Source organism: Capricornis sumatraensis, chromosome 1, assembly GCF_032405125.1.
Source record: "Capricornis sumatraensis isolate serow.1 chromosome 1, serow.2, whole genome shotgun sequence".
In the NCBI taxonomy this organism is placed as follows: domain Eukaryota; kingdom Metazoa; phylum Chordata; class Mammalia; order Artiodactyla; family Bovidae; genus Capricornis; species Capricornis sumatraensis.
Genome location: NC_091069.1, coordinates 220,333,152 through 220,357,058, shown reverse-complemented (window position 1 = coordinate 220,357,058; position 23,907 = coordinate 220,333,152).

Sequence of the window (23,907 nt, the reverse complement as noted above, 5' to 3'; positions counted from 1 at the left end):
TACTACTTAATAGCAACAGAATTGGAATTAATTCTTATATCTTTTGCTCCCTGAAAACTCAAAACTCTCTGTTTTACTACATCTGTTTTCACATTCTTGGAGGGTAATTTCTATATTCATGAAACCAAAGCAATGAGTGATGACAAATGTCATTGTACCCAGGGTTATAAAAATTCCCTAACATTTTAAATGTCCTGGATAAATGTAAAGAACAGTTTCCAGAACAATATCAGAAGCAATGAGTAATATCAAGACAGTATCAGCAACAATATCAGACAATGATTGCCTTTGACAGGTGTATTTCTATCTCAAATCAGGTAATATATCTTAAAATTCCTTTTAATAGTAATATTCCCCACTGTACTCGAATATAGTTGTTATTGACACACAGGTTCGGCAAAGAGAACTCAAAGGTTAAAGGAAATTAAGTCATTCCAGCCAACATGCAGGCTGATCCCTGATTATCTTTTCACAGTAAAAACGTTACTGCCTGCTTCATTGCTCTGACATTCAGGAAATCTCACTTTGACTTTTTTTTACCACATAAGCCCAAGGTTTCTCCCTCTGTTGTTCCTGTTTTTTCTCAAGGGACTGTTTGTCAGGTTTCATTTGTAATATCCTGTCTTTTGAGGTCAACTGTCTCCAGCAACCATTTTAATAGTAACATTAATACAACTTTTTTCTTACTTAGTGTCATTAAACTTGCATTTGTACATTTGACTTTCTAAAATCAAACAGCTAACAATGAGCTCTTAAAGGTTTGATTATATTATTTTCAAGGAATAATACATTAGAGAGGAAAATCTGATGCTACAAAATGGCAAAGAGAAAGGAGCAAAGCACTTTATACAACTGATACCTCCTTAAATATGAATGTTTTGAGTCATTTATTTTAAGCAGATTAAAAAAAAAGACTACATCAGAATCCCAGGTGCTTATTAAAAATGCAGACACAGGGTTCTTCCCAGGTCTGCCTTTGAAGACTTGCTACTTTTATTCACAAACCATCACATTAGACAGTCATTTTAAAATGAATCATCTGGAAAATATTCTTGGAAACTAATTATTTTTCATACACCCTCATGATTTATCTATTAATTCAAATTTGGAATTTGATATGCTGGAGTTTCTGGAAATAGACTGTTTACAGACTGGTGAACTTGACAGTAGCCTGGAATTTTTTCTGAGTTCTCACAGGGGGGAAATTGGTTGGAAAAGGAGGGCAGCTTGGAAGCACCTCAATGAGACGTTCCATTTGTGACCTCTGGGGACAGTTTTTTCTCTGGAAAAGTCCTAATTGATTGAAAGTGTAATACAGCCACGTAATAAAACAGCTGTAATATTTTCATTTGCTGGGACAATTTCCAACACAGGCCACCTAAAAAACGGACCATTTTTAAAAATCCATAATTATTAGGCACTGTTGGAGAAAACATTGTGCTCAACCTTGAATGTTAGAAAACAAGGTTCAGAGTCTCATTCCTCAAGGGGCAAAATCAAACATTTGATTCTACTTGTACCACCTGTAAATAGCAAGATCTCACTATTTTGTGAACCAGATCTAGAGGTCTTTTACCTTCAGGGAAATTCTGAAAAACTAAGTCCTGAATTTTCAGTGTCTTATAAACAATGCCTATCATATCTGTGTCTATCAGAGTCAAGAGGTGCTTCTCAGGGCCTTTGGAAGCATTTGGTGGCAATTCCCCCCCCCCCCCGCTAAAATGAAGAAAGTCCTTATTTGGTATTTCGGAAGTTTGATATTGGTCATCACACTTTTCTGCTGTTGTCCTGGGCTAATTACAAGCCTGCCTGAGCCCAAGAGTTGCAGGTTTAAATTTTATTAAGAAATGTTGTCAAGAGCAGAAAAGTGAACCAGAGGGCCTGGGTAGTGGTGAGGACCCTTGGACGATTTCTGTTTTGGCCTTTACTGCTTAGTAGTCTTGGAATGATACCTCCATTCTCGAGTGTGCGCCAGATCATTTCAAAGGTACTTTTAGGGACAAATATTAGAACGTTATCTTGAGAAACTTAGAAATCAGAGAATCTGCTCCCATTTCATACCACATCTGCTAGTATCATATCAACAGGCAGAGAAATAAAAATACTACTTTTAAAACTAATTATGTGAATTAAATCTAAACAAATGTGTGTCTTTCTTTGCGTAAACTTATTTTCAACCATTCTATTCTTTTCTCCACATAATATTTCTCTTACCATCTGAATCTTTCCTGGGATGGATAAAACACTATCACACCTATTTCCAAGATAATTTAGTGTGTTTTACAATTGCTTTCAGTCCATAAGATGTCCAGTAGTATATGATGAGTGATTTCCAAATTTGCAGAACTAAAGATAGAAGCACCAGATGCAAAGTAACTTCCCTATGTATGGTGAGCATATAAATTGAAAAGCTAAAGTAATAAGCATTATGCACACAAAATGCACACTGACCAAAATTAAAATAAAACAGAACATTTTGTGGTTTGAATTTCTATTAAATCTACTTATCAGCTTTCTTCATTTTTATTTTTTGTTGAAGAAAACTACAGATGCATCACACTGTTCTTATAGTACTCTTGAAACTAATAAAATTTAATGAGTGTTTCAAAAATTGGGGGAAAGGGAGAAGTGAATTAACCTCTAAATTCCCTAAGCTCCAATTCCCTTATCTGCAAGATAAAGATAATACTGCTACCTACCTCATGAGCTTGTTATAAGGATTGATTGTGATCATGTGAATTAAGCCCTCTACCCACTACCTGGATGAGGCTCAGTGGATAAGAATCTGCCTGCCAATGCCAGAGGTGTGGGTTGGATCCCTAGGTCAGGAAGATCCCCTGGAGAAGGGAATGGCAACCCACTCCAGTATTCTTGCCTGGAGAATCCCATGGACAGAGGAGTCTGGTGGGCTATAGTTCATGGAGTCATAAAGAGTGCCAGACATGACTTAGCAACTAAGCAACAACTATACACTATTAGTGGCAGGCATTAATGGCTTACTTACGGGTATTCTGAGCTGACCATGCTGCTTGTTACTAATGTACTTGGTCTCTTCATTGGCTCATTGTGTGATATTTATTGTGGGATGTAGATGTTTATGCTTATTTTACAAGTGAAAAAAATACAGAACCAGAACTTAAGTTTATTTTCCAACATCATACAACACAAGGGGGTTAAGGTGGGAAATAACCTCAGGTCTACATGGCTTTAAGCATGCGCTTCTTGGGAATTTCCTGATTGTCCACTGGCTAAGACTCTGAGCTTCCAAAGCAGGGGACCCAAGTTCCAGCCCTGGTCAGGGAACTAGATCTGACAACACACAACTAAAAGGTCTCATGTACCACAATGACAATTGAAGATCCTACTTGTTGCAACCAAGACCTGGCACAGCCAAATAAATAATTTTTTTCTTTTTAAAAAAGGCACCTGCTTTTTCTACTGCATTATACTGTGTTTTCCTGTCCCCTGATCCAAATGTGTAAGCCTTACAATGTTTCTTTTGAGTTCCATAGTAGAATAATATCATTTTTTATGTATGGAAAACTAAAATTTACCAAGATTTTGAAAACTTAGGTCTTCTGTATCAAAATAAATGTTAAATTTCAAAGTAACCTTTGGAATGTGGACCAGTGTTCTCTTTCCATTTGACCAGAGCACTTTGAAATTGCCAACTCACTAGTGGCTCAAGTCAATTTGCCTCGTTATTTAGGTAGCTTCCTTCCTTCATTCCTCAAAATATTATCTTAATCAATTTATTAATTTATCATATTCTCTTCCAGCTGTTTCCAAGAATTATCCCATAAAAATCAGTACTTGCCAACTTTAAAGATATTTAAAAATTAAATATACTAGAAAAGCAAACTCCTTCCTTCCTTCCCTAGTGCTACTTTAAAAAGACCATATCATTGAATTTAAACACTTTAGCCTATTGTATTTGTTGAAAATTTTGATGCATTTCAACAATTTATTGAATAACTACTAAGTATCATACATGATCCTGAGTTCTTGGGACATATGAGTAAATAAAACAAATCTTGCCCTGCGGGAGCTTACATCCTGGTGAGGGAAACACAAAATAAACACAATATATAAATAATATTAATATACTATTTTGGAAGGTGCTGAGTGCTATGATAAAAGAGAAAAAAAAATAGAGTAGATTAAGGGGGTTTTAGGAGAAGGCAATGGCACCCCACTCCAGTACTCTTGCCTGGAAAATCCCATGGATGGAGGAAACTGGTAGGCTGCAGTCCATGGGGTTACAAAGAGTCGGACAAGACTGAGCGACTTCACTTTCACTTTCATGCATTGGAGAAGGAAATGGCAACCCACTCCAGTGTTCTTGCCTGGAGAATTCCAGGGATGGGGGAGCCTGGTGGGCTGCCATCTATGGGGTCGCACAGAGTCGGACAAGACTGAAGTGACTTAGCAGCAGCAGCAGTAAGGGGGTTTGAAAATGGTGGAGTAGGGGGCAGACTGCAATTTCAGATAGAGCAGTCAGGGTAGGCCTCAGTAAGAAGGTGATATTTTCGTAAAGTTTGAAGGATGTAAGGATGTGGTTTTCTAGAGGAAAGGGGTGCAAAGACCCTGACTTGGGAGTGTGCCTGGCTGGGTTTGAGACATAGTAAGGATGCTAGTGTGGCTGGGATGATGAGTGAGGTATGCAGTAGAGATCAGAGAGGAATGGGCAGATCATGCTGGGACTTGCAAGCCAGGTTAAGGAATCAGCTTTGACAGTGTGAAATGGAGGCCAATGCTATGTTTTGAATAGAGATATAACATGATATAACATTAATTTGTCAACAAAGGTCCATCTAGTCAAGGCTATGGTTTTTCCAGTGGTCATATATGGATGTGAGAGTTGGACTATAAAGAAAGCTGAGCACCAAAGAATTGATGCTTTTGAACTGTGGTGTTGGAGAAGACTCTTGAGAGTCCTTTGGACGGCAAGGAGATCCAACCAGTCCATCCTAAAGGATATCAGTCCTGGGTGTTCATTGGAAAGACTGATGTTGAAGCTGAAACTCCAATACTTTGGCCACCTGATGCGAAGAACTGACTCATTGGTAAAGACCCTGATGTTGGGAAAGATTGAGGGCAGGAGGAGAAGGGGACAACAGAGGATGAGATTGTTGGATGGCATCACCGACTCAATGGACATGGGTTTGGGTGGACTTCGGGAGTTGGTGATGAACAGGGAGGCCTGGCATGCTGTGGTTCATGGGCTCGCAAAGAGTCAGACTAAGCGACTGAGCTGAACTGAACTGATAACATGACCAGACTAACCTTTCAAAATTATTTCTCTTGCTGCTGCATTGAGAATAGACAGTAAAGGTAAAGGTAGAATGAGGTCGGGGTGGGAGAAAAGGGTGGGAGCAGTGGTGGTAAGTGATCATGCGTATGGCTTTGCACCTTTTAAACAGTTTTAAAATTCAATTAGACTCTTTAGAAAGTATGCAGACCATGTCTGCCATAACCACAGACATATGTAAGATATGACAGTTGATATACAGTAACAATCTAATAAATATTATATTTTGGATAGAAAAATGAGTGTTTTAGAAATAAACCAGCTATTACTTGCCTAGTACAAAATCTCAGTATCTTACACAGGTTCTACCTGTAAAGCTCAGTTCATCCCTATGAGATTGTTGCTGTGATTACACCTATCATACTGATGAGGAAACTGAGGCACAAGGTGGGTATAAAACCCATCCAGGCCTAGGAGGTGTGAGAGCAGAGATGAAGTTGAGTAATCTGGTCCCAAGACACCTGCTCTTCACACTATGCAATACTGCTTCAGGGAAGGAAGTTCTAATTCACTCTAATTCATGGATTCAAAACCAGGAATTTTTATGCTTGGCATCCGTTCATTTTCATAACTGCAGAAACATGATAGATAAGGTACACGCAGATACTAGGATGAAATGTACTTTCTTTGTGAAATTAAGTCAGCCACATTAAGAAAATCTGAAATGTGCCATAAAAAGCAGCAAATTGTTAGTGATAATTCAAATTGTACCTTTTATTTTTATTCGGTTCTGCAATATGTCGGAGTAGAAAATGTACCATGAGCAATTTGTTGTCTGAAACACTAAAGTGGCTTTCTGGCAGACTAAGATAATACATCTTCTCAGTGTAATATTATATTTGAATGCATAGAATTGTTGCATTTAAACTTAGTAATGCTACATTTTTCCAACTCAATTGGTGGTGTATATTTTGAGATAAATGACTGAAGAATCCAAGTATACACTTCAGGTAAAGGGCACAATGAACAGCCAAAAAAGGGGGCTTTATTTAGAAATACAGCACACCATATTTTTACTTCTAAAGGGAAAAAAAGGCACACAACTGAGGATTAATGAACCATATGCAAAATTTATTGAATAATTTATTTGGCAAAATAAAGAGAGCATATGAAAGAAGTATTTGAAAAAATCAGCATTGTCATTTCTGCAGTGTTTAATATTGCAGTAAAATTGAAATACAAAAGAGGATGTGGAGTTGGTTAAGAAAGACAATTTTATCAGTGAAGAGTAATGATCCAAACATGCTGATGTGTTTTTGATGGCACAAGGCTGTCATGAACTCCCCCAGTTCTCTAGAATATTAAGAATCCCTAGGAATATTTCTTTGTCTAGAAATCAAGTTTAAAAATATATACATTTTGTTAAGAATCAAGTAAGACCTGGCTACTGTTTGAGAATGTCAAATTTTTGATTTTTAAAATATATGCCTTTCACCAGCATGTTATATATTCAGGAATATGTATGTGCCTTGCCTCATAGATTAGATGAGATCCTGAAATTTGTCTTAAGATAACACTCCTCCTCCATTGTTCGATTATAATTCAGATTTTCTTTATAGGATAAAAAACAATTTACTCAGAACACTTCCATGCACGGTCTGTGTAACTTCTCCAATGATGACAGAAAAGTAATCAAAGATAGTCAGGTATCACAATTTTTACAGGCTTAACAAAACAAAGGGAACCTTCCTCAAGGACTCCCTCAGCAACAGAAATGTTGAACACTCAAAATTACTGGACACTTAAGAAGATGGAAATCAGAACCTTTACTACACAGAATTTATGGAAATTGGGTCTCACAAACTGCTGGATTAAAGATTTTAATCGAAAGAAGACAGCTTCAAAAGTTGTTATGAATCACTTCCAGGCTTGATTTCAACACCTTCACAAATATTCCTTAAGTAGCCAATCTTTATCAAGAAATATTCAAGGCTGTTGGTAGAAGAATTAAAAGATGAATAAAGTAGTCTCTGCTCTTAAAAAGAGTTTATTTAATCAATCAAGGAGTTTATTTAATCAAACGATTTGCCCGGTATAGTAAGTGTCCCCAGGCACTGTTCAAGGACTGGGGGTAGAGTAGTGAACAAGGAAAAGAATCTGGCTTTAAAGAGGTTACATGATAATGGTACTGGCAATAAACAAGTAATCAAATAAATAAATACTGGTAACATGTCATTGCAGTCAATAAAGAATCTGCCTGTAGTGCAGGAGACCCGGATTTGATCCCTGGGTTGGGAAGATCCCCCAGAGAAGGAAATGGCAACCCACTCCAGTATCCTTGCCTGGAAAATCTCGTGGACTGAGGAGCCTGGTGGGCTGCAGGCCTTGGGGTCACAAAAAAGTCGGGCACGACTGAGCGACTAATACTTACTTACTTAACATGCCATTGCAGGTGATAAAAAGTACAATGGGAAAAAATGAAGCAACTTTATGGGAAAATGATGGAGACAGAGGGGTTCCTATTATAGATGTGACTGACAAGGAGGACTTTCTGAGGCACTTCTACCAAGACCTGACTGAATTTCAGGAATGAGCTATGGAAAAACATGAAAAAGAATTCCAGATGCCCGGCAGGATCCCTGGGATCCCTGAGCCCAACAGGAAGGCAAATTTGCTAGAATAAAGCGCATTTATTCTAGTAAGGGAGGGAAAGAAAGGGCTATGAGGATGGAGAAGTCACCTGGAGCCAGGTTATATGAGGCCATGGTAAGAGTTTTAGATTTTGCCACCATGGGAAGAAAAGCCATTCTCAGGATGAATGATATGATCTGATTTATGTTTTATAAGATCACTCAGCTTGAAATCTATTCTAAGGTAGAGTCTACAGTGCTTACTGATGGATCAAAGTGAAGTATGGGAGAAAAAGAAGAATCAAAGGTAGCATCTATGATGTTTGAGGCACTGGTTGACCCTGAGTATCATGTACCTGGATGGGAAACAGTATGAGAGTTGCTGTGTTGTTAAGGCGATTGGGACTTAAGTTTGATTGTGCTAAGTTTGAAATACCTATTAGACATTAAACTGGAGAAGGCCAAGGAGGCCACTGGGAATACTGCAGTCTGGCAAGTTATAGTTCAAAGCAGAAAAACAATAATCCAGTTTAAAAACTGGGCAAAGGACCTAAATATAAGGAATAGTGTGAGAGCTACAGATATAAATTAGAAAGTCATTCTGTAAGGATGCAATTTAAAGCCCAGGGACTGAAGGAAATTTCTCTAGCAAGTGAGTGTAGATCTTTTTGCCTTTCATATAGTTCATGGGGTTCTCAAGGCAAGAGATCCAACCAATGAATCCTAAAGCTAGTCATCCATTGGAAGGACTGATGCTGAAGCTGACACTCCAATACTTTGGCCACCTGATGTGAACTTACTCATTGGAAAAGACCCTGATGCTGGGAAAGACTGAAGGCGAGAGGAGAAGGGGATGACAGAGAATGAGATGGTTACATGGCATCACCGACGTGATGGAAATAAGTTTGAGCAGGCTCCGGGAGTTGGTGATAGACAGGCAAGCCTGGCATGCTGCAGTCCATAGGGTCACAAAGAGTCAGACATGACTGAGCAACTGAACTGAATTGAACTGAGTATAGACGGACAAGGGTTAGAGGTCTGAACCCTCAGTGTTTAGGTGATAGAAAAGTAACGTGAGATCATAGTAGCTAATGTAGTATAAGTAGAACTAAGGAAATATCCACTGATATTGAAAACTGTTCTAAAGATATACTGCTGCACAACAAACCTTCCAAAAACTGAGTGGCATAAAACAGCCACCATTTTGTAAAATCATGATTCTATGGGTCATCAAATTAGGCAAGCCAAACTAGGAAGAATTTGTCATTTAGCTGGGCTGGCTAAAACAACTGGGAATGGTTACAGTCATATATCATAGGCCTTGGTTCTCTACTTAGCCTCTCTACATACAAGTTTGGACTTTCTCACTGGATAGTGGTGTCAGAGTAGTCACTTTGGTCAAACTCCAAGAAACTAAACTAGAAACTGTAATTCCCTTAATAATTGTAGCCTGAATCGGCAGTGTTCCTTCTGCCATAATCTCTTGTTCAAATCAGTATTGAGTCAGCCCATGTTCACTTAAGATAAATGCTCCCCACCTGACTATGTTTAAATTACCATGCCAATCTCTCACAGTTATTAACTATTAAAAAATAGTCACTTTCTGAACCACCATGTACCAAAGAATAAACTAAGAGGAAAATTATTTTTAGACAAATTAAAATGAGGACACAACATACCAGAACTTTGGGGATTCAGCAAAAGCAGTTCTAGAAGCGAAGTTTATAGCTATAAACCCACTTCTCAAGTAAATGGAAAGATCGCAATTAACCTAACTTTGCATCTCAAGACTTAAACAAATGTGCTAAAACCATAACACTGCTAGAAGAAAATATAGGCAAAAATTCTCTGATACAGGTCTTAGCAATGAATTTTTTTGGAGATGACACTTATAGGATAAGCAACAGAATAAAAAATAAGTGGGATTACATTACACTAAAAACTTCTGCACAGCAAAAGAAATGGTCAACAAAATAGCAAAGGCAACTTTATAGAATATACTAGTATTCTTGCCTGGGAAATCCCATGGACAGAGGAGCCTGATGGGCTACAATCCATGGGGTTGCAAAAGAGTCAGATATGACTTAGCGACTAAACAACAGCAAATAGAAAAAAAAACAATAATCCAGTTTAAAAATGGGCAAAGTACCTAAAATAGAACCAGTTACCACAAAATTCCCAGAGGGAAACAGCAGAACACTCTTTGACATCAATCGCAGCAATATATATATATATATTTTTGGATCCATCTCCTAGAGTAATTGAAACAAAAGCAAAAATAAACAAATGGGACCTAATCAAACCTAGAAGCTTTCGCACAGCAAAGGAAACCATAACAAAAACAAACCTGCATAATGGGAGAAAATATCTGCAAACGGTGCAATCGACAAGGGAGTAATTCAAACACATGATAAGATGATCAACATCTTTTCTCTAATAACATAATTATTAGAGAAATGCAGATCAAAACTGTAATGAGGTATCACTTCACATCTGCCAGACTGATCATCATCAAAAAAATCTACAAATAATAAATGCTGGAGAGGGTATAGAGAAAAAGGAACCCTCCTACATTGCCAGTGGAAATGTAAATTGGTGAAGCCACTATGGAGAACCGTATGGCAGCTCCTTAAAAAACTAAAAATAGAGCTACCATATGATCCAGCAATTCCAATGCTGGGCATACATCCAGAAAAGAACGCTCTACAGTGAAAATATAAATGCACCCCAGTGTTCATAGCAGCACTATTTACATTAGTGAGGACATGGAAGCAACCTAAACGCCCATCAATAGATAAACGGATAAAGATGTGGTATAAATATACAATGGAATACTACTTAGCCACAGTAAAGAATGAAATTATGTCATTCTCAGCAACATGGATGGATCTAAAGACTATCATACTAAGTGAAGTCAGATAGCAAAAGACAAGCATATGATATCACTTACATGTGGAATCTAAGAAAATGATATAAATGAGCTTATTTACAAAACAGAAATAGACTTACAGAGATAGAAAACAAATTTGAGGTTATAAAAGGGGAAAAGTCAATGGTTAGAGACAAAATGGGAATTTGTGGTTAACAGATACACAGTATTATATATAAAACAGACAAACAAGGACCTATTGGATAACACAGGAAACTATATTCAGTATCCTGTAATAACAATAATAGAAAATAATCTGAAAAAGTATGAATCACTTTGCTCTACACTCAAAGCATTGTAAATCAGTTATACTTCAATTTTTAAAATGGCCAAGTCATGAATAGACATTTATTCAGACAAACAAACAGTATAAGAAAAATTGCTTAACATCACTAATCACTGCTGCTGCTACCAAGTCACTTCAGTTGTGCCCGACTCTGTGTGACCCCATAGATGGCAGCCCACCAGGCTTCCCCATCCCTGGGATTCTCCAGGCAAGAACACTGGAGTGGGTTGCCGTTTCCTTCTCCAGTGCATAAAAGTGAAAAGTGAAAGTGAGGTCACTCAGTCGTGTCCGACTCTTAGCGACCCCATGGACTGCAGCCTACCAGGCTCCTTCATCCATGGGATTTTTCAGGCAAGAGTACTGGAGTGCATTGCCATTGCCTTCTCTGCACTAATCACTGGAGATATGCAAATTGAAACCAGAACAAAATACCACTTTATGTCTGTTATAATGCCATCACCAAAAAGATGAGAGACTATAAATGCTGACTAGGATGTGGAGAATAGGAAGAAATCCTTTTGCACTGTTGGTGGGATTCTAAATTGGTACAGTCAATATGAAAAATATGTTGTTTCCTCAAGAAATTAAAACTAGAGCTGCCATATGATCCAGCAATTCCTATATATCCAAAGAAAATTAAATAATTATTTTGAATAGATGTTTGCACATACATGTTCACTGCAGCATTATTTAAAATAGTCAGGACATGCAAACTGCCAGGCTGGATGAAGCACAAGCTGGAACCAAAAACTGCTGGGAGAAGTCAATAACCTCAAGTACACAGATGATACCACCCTTATGGCAGAAAGCGAAGAAGAATTAAAGAGCCTCTTATTGAAAGTGAAAGAGGAGAGTGAAAAAGCTGGCTTAAAACTCAACATTCAAAAAATAAAGATCATGGCATCTGGTCCCATCACTTCATGGGAAATAGATGGGGAAACAATGGAAACAGTGACAGACTTTTTTTTTTGGCCTCCAAAGTCACTACAGATGGTGGCTGCAGCCATGAAATTAAAAGATGCTTGCTCCTTGGAAGAAAAGCTATGACCAACCTAGACAGCATATTGAAAAGCAGAGACATTACTTTGCCAACAAAGGTCTGTCTAGTCAAGGCTATGGTTTTTCCAGTGGTCATGCATGGATGTGAGTTGGACTCTAAAGAAAGCTGAGCGCTGAAGAATTGATGCTTTTGAACTGTGGTGTTGGAGAAGACTCTTGAGAGTTCCTTGGACTACATGGAGATCAAACCAGTCAATCCTAAAAGAAATCAGTCCTGAATATTCATTGGAAGGACTGATGCTGAAGCTGAAGCTCCAATACTTTGGCCACCTGATATGAAGAACTGACTCATTGAAAAAGACCCTGATGTTGAGAAAGATTGAAGGCAGGAGGAGAATGAGATGACAGAGGATGAGATGGCTGGATGGCATCACCGACTCGATGGACATGAGTTTTAAGTACGCTCTGGGAATTGGTGGACAGGGAGGCCTGGTGTGCTGCAGTCCATGGGGTCACAAAGAGTTGGACATGACTGAGTGACTGAATAGAACTGAACTGAAGACATGCAAACAACCTAAGTCTCCATCAATGCTTAGAGGACTTTTTTTTTAATGTGGCATATATATATAGTCCATACACAATGGACTAATTTTCAACCATTGAAAAGGAAACCCTGTCATTTTCAACCACAGGGATGGAACTTGAGGGCATTATGTTAAGAGAACTAAGAAAAAAGAAAATACTATGTGATTTTACTTATATGTGGAATCCAAAAACAAACTCATAGACCCAGGGAATAGATTGGTAGTCACCAAAGGTCAGGGGTGGGGTTAGGAGAACTAACTGAAGGTGATGAAAAGGTATAAGCTTATAGTATAAACAAGTGCTAAGGAAGAAATGTACAACATTATAACTATACTAACACTGCTAAGTTTCTTGGTCATGTCCAATGCTTTGCAGCTCCTTGGACCATAGCCCACCTGGCTCCTCTGTCCATGGGATTCTCCAGGCAAGAAATACTGGAGTGGGTTGCTATGCCCTTCTCCAGGGGATCTTCCCAATCCAGGGACTGAACCCGCTTCTCTTATATCACCTTCATTAGCAGGCATGTTCTTTACAACTAGCACCACAGTGCTGTATGGATGATATACGTGAAATCTGTCCTGTTGGGTTTAGAAAGACCAATGGGAAGGCTTGAGCCTCTGGGAAGGAGCAGAAAAATCTCAGAGCGATACAATTGCAGATCTGTAGTCTTCAGAAGCAAACTGGGTTACAGAGTGCAATCACTATATTTCCCGAAATGACCAGCTGCTGTCTCCTATCTATACCTGACTCTCCCATCCAAGAGAAATCATCATATTTGCTTTTCAAGGTAAAACATTGATTTAGCTTCCAGCCTGGATGTTCTGCGCTTACCGAGCCCTGCAGGCAACTTCACATTTGTACTTTCATCCCTGCCTCTTTCAACTGTGTTTCTTTAAAAATAACTTTGCTATTAAACACCGTTTCTCTGAACAATCTCTAGCTCTTTACGTTTCTAGCTGGACTGTTTTAAAAATATCTGTCATTTCTCACAGACTGATGAACTAACCCTTACTGAACTAACCCTACCTCTAGGTTTATGTGATTTAGCAAATATCAGGGGCAGTTTTAAATGGATGCTGTGGTTGGTGACCTTGTTATAGATAGAAGTGCTTATTTTAAGTTTCTAGAACCAGGTAGACTTGAATTTGATTACCACCACTGAGTAGCTGTGTGAACTTGAGCACATTCATTAATCTGAGCCTAAGTTTCTTCATCCTTCAGTTCAGTTCAATTGCTCAGTCATGTTTGACTCTTTGCGACCCCATGAATCGTAGCACACCAGGAATCCCTGTCCATCACCAACTCCCGGAGTTCACTCAGACTCACGTCCATCGAGTCAGTGATGCCATCCAGGCATCTCATCCTCTGTCATCCATTTTCCCTCCTGCCCCCAATCCCTCCAGCATCAGAGTCTTTTCCAATGTGTCAACTCTTCACATGAGGTGGCCAAAGTACTGGAGTTTCAGCTTTAGCATTATTCCTTCCAAAGAAAACCCAGGGCTGATGTCCTTTAGAATGGACTGGCTGGATCTCCTTGCAGTCCAAGGGACTCTCAAGAGTCTTCTCCAACATCACAGTTCAAAAGCATCAATTCTTCGGTCCTCAGCTTTCTTCACAGTCCAACTCTCATATCCATACATGACTACTGGAAAAACCATAGCCTTGACTAGACAGACCTTTGTTGGCAAAGTAATGTCTCTGCTTTTGAATATGCTAACTAGGTTGGTCATAACTTTTCTTCCAAGGAGTAAGGATCTTTTAATTTCATAGCTGCAGTCACCATCTGCAGTGATTTTGGAGCCCCCAAAATAATGGGCTAATAACAATGATGCTGTTTAGGTATGATGTGCAAGATCCTGGACATAAAACGGGGTGCAAGAACAGATACGGACCCTGGCTCACTTAGTTTATAATGTGTTATGGACTGAACTGTGTCTCTTCCAAATTCAAATGTTGAAACCCAGGCCTCCAATGTGACCATACTTGGAGACAGGGCCTTTATCAGCTATTGCCCTCGAACAAAATTCCTATGCTTCCTTCCCACCCAACATTCAGAAACTAAGATCATAGCATCCAGTTCCATCACTTCAGGAAAAATAGATGGGGAAACAGTGGCAACAGTGGATTGATTTTATTTTTCTGGGCTCCAAAATGACTGAAGATGGTGATTGCAGCCATGAAATTAAAAGATGCTTACTCCTTGGAAGGAAAGTTATGACCAACCTAGACAGCATATTCAAAAGCAGAAACATTACTTTGTCAACAAAGGTCCATCTAGTCAAGGCTATGGTTTTTCCAGTGGTCATGTATGGATGTGAGAGTTGGACTATAAAGAAATCTGAGTGCTGAAGAATTGATGCTTTTGAACTGGGTTTTTGAGAAGACTCTTGAGAGTCCTTTGGACTGCAAGGAGATCCAACCAGTCCAACCTAAATGAGATCAGCCCTGGGTGTTCATTGGAAGGACTGATGCTGAAGCTGAAACTCCAATACTTTGGCTGCCTCATGTGAAGAACTGACTCATCTGAAAAGACCCTGATGCTGGGAAAGATTGGGGGCAGGTGGAGAAGGGGACGACAGAGGATGAGATGGTTGGATGGCATCACCGACTCAATCGACATGGGTTTGGGTGGACTCTGGGAGTTGGTGATGAACAGGGAGGCCTGGTGTGCTGCGTTCCATGGGGTTGCAGAGTCGGACAGAACTGAGTGACTGAATTGAACTTCCACCCCAAATAAAATGGCAACATTTCTTCCTAGAGTATATATTTTCAGGTGAGGAATTATGCTGTGTAATCATACCACATATGTATTGAAATATGGCTTTTGTTTAACTCTAATTTCCTTGGGTTTGCCTGTTCAAACCATTCTATTCTTTTTGCCTTTGCTTGAACTATTTCAACTGGTTGCAAGAACTACATAAAAATGCCTTTAGAGTTCCAACTGAGTCTGGAGCACTCCTAGATACTATAGGGATCCTAAATGCATGCATCTCAAGGAGAATGATAATAGCTACCATGTACTCAGCTTTGTTGCAAAGCAGGCAACAGTGTTGAATGCAACACGAACTATACGATTTCACTTCAACTATAAGCCACTATTTCTCTTTACATATGGGAACATTGTCATGAGAGAAATAAATATGTGGAAGAGGTGAAAATTTAATCTAAGGTTGATAGAACTACATACTCTCTATGATGTTACTATAGATGTATCTATAAAGACTATGTAGCACTGTGCATGCTTTTAAGCTTCAACAAATACTATCTTATATATATTTAGAAATATTGCATTTATAAACCATATACTACCCTGTCACTTATTTTCAATCAACAATGTTTTTGAAATTTAACGTTATCACATTATGTCTGTATCCCTCATATTGATGATTGCCAAGTATTTGATTTCATAAACATGAAATAGGTAACCATTTATCCAGTTTCCCAATGATACATATTGTTATGTTTCCATTTTGTTAACAAGAATTCTACAATATCTATCATTTCACATATTTTCATGTGCACAGGTGAGATTTTTTCTAGAGTATATACTTAGACTTGGGTCTATGTCCAGGGTAAATATCTAAAAATAGGTTGCAGAATAAGTTCATCCTCACCTTTATTAGATATTATTGTAGTACAATGCAAAATGTTTGCACAAGCTATGCTCTCAAGAACAGTATATAAACTGAAAAGCTTTCAACAGCAAAGGAAACCATAAACAAAAAGATAATGGCAGAAAATATTTGCAAATGAAGCAACCAACAAGAGTTTAATCTACAAACTACACAAACAGCTCATGAAACTCAATATTAAAAAAGCAAACTACTCATCAAAAAATGGGTAAAGATCTTATATATAAGATCTAAATAGACATTCCTCCAAAGAAGACATACAGATGGCTAAAAAATATATGAAAGGATGCTCAACATCATTAATTATTAGAGAAATGCAAATCAAAACTTCAATGAGATATCATCACCTCACACCAGTCAGAATGGTCATCATCAAAAAATTTACAAACAATAATTACTGGACAGGGTATGGAGAAAAGGGTGCCCTCCTACACTGTTTGTTGGAATGTAAATTGATTCAGCCACTATGGAGAACAGTACTGTATGGAGGTTCCTTAAAAATCTAAACACAGAACTACCATATAATCCAGCAATCCCACTTCTAGGCATATACCCAAAGAAGATCATAATTTGAAAAGATAGATGCACTACACGCTCACTGAGGCACTATTTACAATAGCAGGGACATGGAAACAATCTAAATGCCCATCAGCAGATGAATGGATAAAGAAGATGCAGTACATATATACAGTGGACTATTACTCAACCACCAAAGAACAAAATAATGTCATTTGCTGCAACATAGATGGACCTAGAGAATGTCATACTGAGTGAAGCATGTCAGAAAATGACAAATATGATATCACTTACATGTGGAGTCTTAAAAAAGGGTACAAGTGATCTTCACAAAACAGAAGTACAGTCACAGATATAGAAAACAAACATATGGCTACCAGGAAGCAAGAGAGGGAGGGATACATTGGGAGATTGGGATTGACATATACACACTACTACATATAAAACAAATAACTAATAAGGACCTACTGTGTAGCCAGGGAACTCTACTCAATACTCTGTAATGGTCTACATGGGAAAATAAACTAAAATGAGTGGAGATATATATATATATATATATATATATATATATATATGTATATATGTATAACTGATCCATTTTGCTACACACCTAAAACTAATACAACATTATAAATCAAACACACTACAATACAAATTTTAAAATATAAAAAGGAAAAGAAAATGAATCTTCCTTTTCTACTCATAATCTTACCAATAATCAGAGAAATGTTTGTGTTTTGGCCAAATTTTGATGGGTTTGAAAAGCTAAGACATTATTTAATCGCCCTTTTTTGATTAGTAGTGAAAGACAACTTATTTTTTTATAGAATTTTCTTTGGCAAATTATTTGCTTACGACCTATTCAAGTGCTTTTTTCTACTGGGTCAAGAGTCATCTTCTTATAGATTTATAGTTCTTTATTATAAAAACTTATTCTGTGACTTAGGTACCTCCTGTCTTTGACTCTACTGCTTATTTTTTTAACTTTTTTAGATAAGTGAGTTGTAAAAGTTCAGTGTAGTCCAATTTATTTTTCTTCATGGTTAATGTTCTGCGTATGTCACTTAATAAAACCTTCCATGTCCTAGTATACTAAAGATTGCCTACTAAAATTTTGTTCTAAAGCTTTAGAATTTGATTTCTCTTTTACAGTTTTAATTCATCTGAAACTGGTTTTGTGTATAGTGTGATATACACATGTAGTTTTCTTTTCTGTTTAGATAATAATTTATCCCAACATCAATTGCTAATTTATTTGTAATTTTACACCAAGCTCCTCTGTCCATGAACTCTCCAGGCAAGAATACTGGAACGGATAGCCATTTCCTTCTCCAGGGGATCTTCCTGACCCAGGGATCGAACCTGGGTCTCCTTCATTGCAGGCAGATTGTTTACTGTCTGAGCCACCCAGGGAAGCCCCCTTTGTAACATTAGCTACCTTAAATACAGTATATGCAAGATAAAATATGTTTAAGGGTCTGTTTCTGGGTTACTCTCCACCATTGATTCAGTGTATAATTTATACAATGTTTTAATATCATAATAAATCTTGATTTCTGGCCTCACTTTATATTTTCTTCAACTTTTTCTTGGATATTCCTTGACATTCATTGTCCCAAATGAATGTTTAAAATCTGTCAATTTCAATGAAACACTGGAGACAGGTAAATTTTCACTGGATTTGCTTCAGATTTCTAGATAAATTAATTAGAAACACATTTCCTTATAATGGTGAATTTTCTTATGAAAATATATCACTATTTTTATGCAATTACTTTCCTTCAGTTTTCTTTATAAACTTCTATAAATTACTATACATTTCAAGTTATTTCTATATGTACTATAGTTTAACAGACTCAACAGTATCTTTTTTTTACTAATCCTCTAACTGCTCATATAGCAATTGAGCCCATGTTGATCCTACAGACAGCAACTCTGATAAAGCTTTGGTTTTAAAAAATGTATTAGAGTGCCTTTGCAGTTCTCTCTAAGCAGTCATAACATCTGGAAAGAACAGAATATTGCTCTTCCCTTTCCCTGGCAGAAATTTCTTGTTATTCAACCCAAAGAACAATTTTCAGCCAGGCACATTGCCCCTCTTCTAAAAGACTACATTTCTTAGGTAATTTTGCACTAGATGTGACCATGTAACTTTGTTTTGGTCAATAAAATTTAAGCAAAGCAATGTGTAGGACTTTAGGAAAGGCTTCTTAAATGAGAACAAATGAGTGCTTCTGCATTTTTTCTTTTTGGTTGCCTGGAATGAAAACAAAGTGTGGGAGTTGAGCAATTACCCTGGATTATAAGGCAATATAAAAAGCTGGTGGAACCTCAAGATAGAAGTGCTGGTCCCTGACGGCTGGGGAGTTGCCAGCACCAATCCTGATTGCTTGCCTTTTCTTTTTTGCAAAGTGAGAGAAACACTTTTTAAAGGATTTGTAATTTAAAGTCTTTCTGTATGTGCAGATAAAACTAATCCTGAAGGGTAAACCTTCCATTTTTTTTGGTATTACTTATTGGTTTTCCTTGGGCTATTGTACTGTCTTTGACTTTCAGAACAATATTAAATAACAATATTCATAGTAGCCATCCTCTTCTTGTTTTTGAGTGTAATGAATCAAAACCTACTCCATTAAGTGTGATATTTGCTATAGTTTTTATAGATATGCTTTCTTATTAAGGATGAGAAAGTAAAAGGTATTTCTTATTGGTCATCAACTATGACTTACCTTCGTTATATCAGGGAAGTAGCCATTAAATGCTCATTGAGAGCTGTATAAAACTAAAACTGACCATACATAAGCTTTTAAAGAATCCTGGCCTTTTAACAAATTTTGTTCCTTTCAATACATAACAGGGACATTTACAATACGAATGAAATCTATAAATGCCTGTAACAAACTAAATCTTACTATATTAGTGAAATAACCAAACTTAAAATGCCCATGTGACAGAATTTTAAGAATTACTTTGAAACTGACATTTTTATATTTTTCCTGGCTTTAACATAGCACCAATATAGACAGAATAAAAATGCTTTTTCCCTCTTATGAACAAGAGATGTTTTCAGTTTAGCATTTAATCATTAAATTATAGATTTCTGTACTTTGCTTTAAATAAAAAAGCTACCAGAAGCAACTATACAGCAATAAAATAGACAGTCTTCAAGAAAAGCATAAGTACTTAGAAATGTACAGTCTCCCTAGACTGAACCAGGAAGAAACAGAAAACCTGAATAGACCAATTACTGGTACTGAAATTAAATCAATAATTTAAAAACTCCCAAAAAACAAAAGTCCAGAATAAGATGGCTTCACAAGCAAATTCTACAAAACATTTAGAGAACAGTTAATATCTATCCTTCTGAAACTATTCCACAAATTGCTGAGGAAGGAACACTGCCAAACCACCACAGTGGTTTGGTATGCAGCCACCACACTCTCATACCAAAACCAGACAACAATATCGTTTAAAAAGGAAATTATAGGCCAATATCACTGATGAATATACATACAAAAATCTTCAACAAAACATTACCAAACCAAATCCAACAATACATTAAAAGGACCATACACTATGATCAAGTGAGATTTACTGCAGGGATGCAAAAATCTTTCAGTATCTGTAAATCAATTAATGTGATGCACCACATTAACAAATTAAAGAATAAAAACCATATAATCATCTTCATAGATGCAGGTAAAACTTTTGGTAAAATTAAATATCCATTTATTATTAAAAACTCTCTGAAAAGTGAGCAAAGATGGAATATGTGCATGCGTGCTCAGTCGTGTCCAACTCTTTTTGACTCCATGGATTGTAAACTTCCACCTCCTCTGTCCATGGGATTTTCCAGGCAAGAATACTAGAGTAGGTTGCCATTTCCTTCTCCAGGAGATCTTCCTGACTGAGGGATCGAACCTGCACTCTTGCATTGGTGGGCAGATTCTTTACCACTGAGCCACCTGGGAATAATAAAGACCATATATGACAAGTCCACAACTAAGAACATACTCAGTGGTGAAATGCTGGGAAAGAATTTCCTCTAAGATCGGAAACAAGACAAGGGTGCCCACTGTCACCACTGTTACTCAACAAAGATTAGAAGCTCCAGTCATAGCAATCAGAGAAAAAATGAATCCAAGTTGGAAATAAAGAACTAAAACTGTAGCCTATTTGTAGATGACATGATACTATATATAGAAGACATAGAGATGGCCAATAGGCACATGAGTATATGCTCAGCATCACTTATCATCAGAGAAATGAAAATCAAAACTCCAATGAGATATCACCTCACACCAGTCAGAATGATTATCATCAAAAGTCCAAAAATAATAAATGCTAGAGAGGATATGGAGAAAAGAGTACCTTCCTGCACTGATGGTGGGAATGTACATTGGTACAACCATTATGCAGAACAGTATGGAGTTTCCCTAAAAAATTAAAAATAGAATTACCATATGATCCAGGAATCCCACTGCTGGGCATATATCCAAAAGAGACAAAAATTCTAATTCAAAAAGATACATGCACCCCAGTGTTCACAGCAGCACTATTTACAACAACCAAGATGTAGAAGCAACCTAAAAGTCTGTTGACAAATGAATAAAGAAAATGTGGGGTGTGTGTGTGTGTGTAAACAATGGAATATTACTCAGACATAAAAAGGATGAAATAATGCCATTTGCAGCAACGTGGATGGACCTGGATATTAAGTGAAGCTAGCCAAAGACAAGTATCATGTGATATCACTTAACTGTGGTATACAAAAAATGATACAGATAAACTTATTTACAAAATACAAATAAATTCATAGACATTGAAAAAAACATATGGTCACCAAAGGGGAAAAAGAGGTTAGGGATACACTAGGAGTTTGGGATTAACAGCTAGATACACAGTGAAGTGAGTGAAGTCACTCAGTCGTATCTGACTCTTTGCGACCCCATGGACTGTAGCCTACCAGACTCCTCTGTCCATGGGATTCTCCAGGCAAGAATACTGGAGTGGGTTGCCATTTCCTTCTCCAGGGGATCTTTCTGACCCAGGGATCAAACCCCATTCTCCCGCATTGCAGGCAGATGCTTTAACCTCTGAGCCACCAGGGAAGCCCCAGATACACAGTACTACATATAAAATAGATGAACAGCAAGGACCTACTGTACAGGACAGGGAACTATAGTCAATAACTTATAATAACCTATAATAGAAAAGAATCTGAAAAATGTATATATGGGTTTAACTGAATCACTTTTCTACATGCCTGAAACTAACACAACATGATGGATTAATCATATTTCAATTAAAAATAAAGCAAAATTGCTTAATATTTCAATTGAAAAAACTGCTAGATAATTTAATACAAAGTGAAAGTCCCTCAGTTGAGTCTGACTCTTTGCAACCCCATGGACCACACAGTCCTTGGAATTCTCCAGGCCAGAATATTAAAGTGGATAGCCTTTCCCTTCTCCAGGGGATCTTCCCAACCCAGGCATCGAACCCAGGTTTCCCACACTGCAGGCAGATTCTTTACCAGTTGAGCCACGAGGGAAGCCCAATTTGACACAAACATATCACAAAATGCTTCTATTCCTTTAAAATAAAGGCAGAAGGGTTCTTTATACTTGCCATGTGACTTGGAATTTGTCACACTCAAAAAAATTCCAAGTCACACGGCAAATATAAAGAAACCTCTGTCTTTATTTTAAAGAAAAAAGAAGCATTCATTAAAGACTGTTCAGAAGAAATGAAGCATAAGGCCAACAGAATATGAAGTTCTCAAAAAACAGAACAATGGGAAAATACATTTGATTTTTCCAGAATGTTCTCTTTTTATATTCACTGCCAAATAACAACCTTGATTATTTTTCAGAAGTCAAGTACCTGTTAAGTATTATAAACGTACTATAACATTTACTTTTCATGTTATGTGCAAATACTTTGTAATCCTCATCTCTTAAAATCCTGCAAAGTGCATGCCCACACAGGTCTTCTACAGTATTTTAAACATACATCTGAATTTGTTAGCCGGATGTACTGTAACTCTGACTGCCATGTTCATCTGATGACACAAACAGGATTTGGATCAGCTACCCAATTTAGATTTTGAAATTTATATGATCTCTGCTCTGAATAGGACCTCAAACATCAGTGTTTTATTACTCAAAGGATTTTCAGTAATAACTATCAAAATATTTGAGTTTATAGACATACTGCTGCTGCTGCTAAGTCGCTTCAGTCATGTCCGACTCTGTGCAACCCCATAGATGGCAGCCGACCAGGCTCCTCTGTCCCTGGGATTCTCCAGACAAGAATACTGGAGTGGGTTGCCATTTACTTCTCCAATGCATGAAGGTGAAAAGTGAAAGTGAAGTCGCTCAGTCGTGTCTGACTCTTAGCGACCCCATGGATTGTAGCCTACCAGGCTCCTCCGTCCATGAGATTTTCCAGGCAAGAGTACTGGAGAGGGATGCCACTGCCTTCTCCAATAGACATACTACCAGTATACAAATTTTCTATTGCCTTTAAATATAGTAATATTGCAATGTATATTGCTTCAAGTCAGCTTGATCTTTATATGTTAGGTTCATGTTTTTCATCTCTTGATTCAATTACTTAGAATATAGCCTTAAGGAAGCAGATGGTAAGTGGGTGAGTAAAGACCTGAATTATGATTTCTTAATTATTTAGCTACCTAAGCCCCATAGATTAGTTGGTAAAGTGGCCTTTCCCCAGCCAAGAGACAATATATCTGAATTTTTCCAAAGGTGCTGATGTTAATGATCATCTTCACTCTACAACTGTATTTAAACAGAGTACATATTTCAGGAATAATTATTAGGGTTTTTTGATAAATAAGTTTTTTTGGAAATAAGACATTATGTTTCCACCATAGAAAAATTTGAGAGTACAGGGAAAGTACGATGTGATTACATCCAATGATGTAATCTTGGAATAAAACTTAACACTTAAGTTGATCATATTCCCAGATCACTCGAGGTACCTGTTTATATCATCAATGTAGGGTAAATGAATTTATACAAGTGAAACTGAATTAAGGAAACAGAGAAACGTCA